This window comes from Myotis davidii, unplaced genomic scaffold, assembly GCF_000327345.1.
Source record: "Myotis davidii unplaced genomic scaffold, ASM32734v1 scaffold655, whole genome shotgun sequence".
In the NCBI taxonomy this organism is placed as follows: Eukaryota; Metazoa; Chordata; class Mammalia; order Chiroptera; family Vespertilionidae; genus Myotis; species Myotis davidii.
Genome location: NW_006287547.1, coordinates 1920808 through 1922527, shown reverse-complemented (window position 1 = coordinate 1922527; position 1720 = coordinate 1920808).

Below are 1720 nucleotides of genomic sequence, written 5' to 3'. Positions count from 1 at the left end.
TTTGAGAGGAGCAGGACAGTGTTGCCTCATGAGAGGAGTTCAGGTTAGCCCCCAACTTTTCTGACAAAGTCCTTCTGAAACAAACTAAACTAGATTTCCTAAAACTGTTGATTATTTCTTCTTGTGTGGGCAACTGGATTTTGTTTTACCAAGGGAATGGAACTTAAGAAATAAATTACACAATAAGTATTCATTCACTTAACAATTGAGTACCTACTATGCCCCAAGCTAAATTGAATAATACTCTCTCTTGTAGGAGCAAATATTCTGAAACCTCTTCTATTCACTGTGGCAGGTTCTGTGAGAAGTACAGAGCTGGCTCTATGAGGGATGAGCTATAACCTCAAGAAGTCTACAACATGGCTAGGAAGAAAAGTCACCGACTTGTGAGAATTACCCGGAGCTCATGCATTTAGGAGTCTGATTCCACTCCTCATGAATAGGATCACCATTTCAGCCCAAGTGTCTTAGAAAGTACCTGGCATGTAAAATATGCTTAATAAATATTTGTTGAATGATTAAACACTTCTCTGACATAATGGACACATGATTCTGTTGCCCCAAGGCCTCCTCTAGAAGCGTGCCATTTTAAGTTCATTCTTCCACAATTGCAGATTTCTAGCCATAAAAACCAAAAGGAAGTTAGAATACCTTGCAGTGGTAGCTAGGTGTCAGCAAAAACAGTAATTAGAGGGGGGAAAAAAGGTGGATTCAACCATGTGTTTCAATGAAAGATTGCACTGGCAACTCTTCACTTACGTGCTGCCAAATTATGATCACACAGAAAGCACAGAGAGCTTGTTCTTCTGTGATTGAGAATTCACACTGTTCCAGCAAAGCCTGTAACTGGGGCCAGAGCTGAGCAGAAGCTCAGGGAGGGAGCCATACAGCCTCGTTTTCACAGGATAGTCTCTGTTTTAACCTGTTTTCTTGATGTAATTATTAATAGCACTGACTTTCACTCTCAAGAGTGTCCTCAGTTGACAAATTATATAATCACCATGAATGCAGGATAAAGCCTGCTGAGCCAGAGGTATAAGACAAGACATCTAGTTAAAAAGGCAAGTTGCAACCACTTTTATCTCCTCACTTTTGTCAGCTATGTTCTTCTTTTTATGTGGTTAAGATTTTTAACACTTTGATTTTACAGTGCATAACTATAATTATCTGCTGTACTTTGTCTACCTGTTGACTGTAAGTTAATAGTAATTGTAGTAAGTTATATTATTGATTATTAAATATTCTGGTTTCCCTCTTTGTGGAAAAAATATTTATGCCTGTCTGTAGTCACATTAGTGCTTTGGCCATTATGGGTAGAAATGATCTGTGCCATTTCCAGGCAGAAGTTTTAAGTGCTAATTCATGGGCCACTGTCTCTTTTCCCTTGTCCATGAGATCATAAATGTTTCACCCAGTGGCTGCTTCATCAGCTTGGTACTAGAGTAAAAGGGACATAAAGCAGGGCTATAGCCACCACACAAGGAATAGGTAATAAAGGAAAGAAATAGATCTTTGTTGTTATAATGATGGTATTTTGTTTTTATTTTATTTTTTTTAAATATATTTTATTGATTTTTTACAGAGAAGAAGGGAGAGGGATAGAGAGTTAGAAACATCAATGCGAGAGATCAATCAGCTGCCTCCTGCACGCCCCCCAGTGGGGATGTGCCCGCAACCAAGGTACATGCCCTTGACCGGAATTGAACCTGGGACCCTTGAG